Genomic DNA, 308 nt, shown 5'->3' on the forward strand with positions numbered 1-308 from the left:
CCTAAAATGTTTTTTTGAACCAGGCTGTAAACATGTTTATTTCTGCAGTGAAATTGGCATTTTTAACATGGGAGTCAACGAGGATCTGCTCACTTCTGGCGCCAACCCCCAGTGGATGGGGGTGGAACTGCAATTTTTGCTTCGTTTTCATTCTAGAATTATGGGGGCCTGGTTACAACATTACTGACAACGTGTTTTAAACTTTAAACAAGCAGATGTATCTAGTTTATGCTTGTTGTATTTTATCACTTTAAATAAATAAATGAATAAAACACTCACGGGTGATGTTCCGTCGTCTCGGAACTAAT

The sequence above is a fragment of the Nothobranchius furzeri genome, chromosome 8 (genome assembly GCF_043380555.1).
Source record: "Nothobranchius furzeri strain GRZ-AD chromosome 8, NfurGRZ-RIMD1, whole genome shotgun sequence".
Lineage (NCBI taxonomy): Eukaryota > Metazoa > Chordata > Actinopteri > Cyprinodontiformes > Nothobranchiidae > Nothobranchius > Nothobranchius furzeri.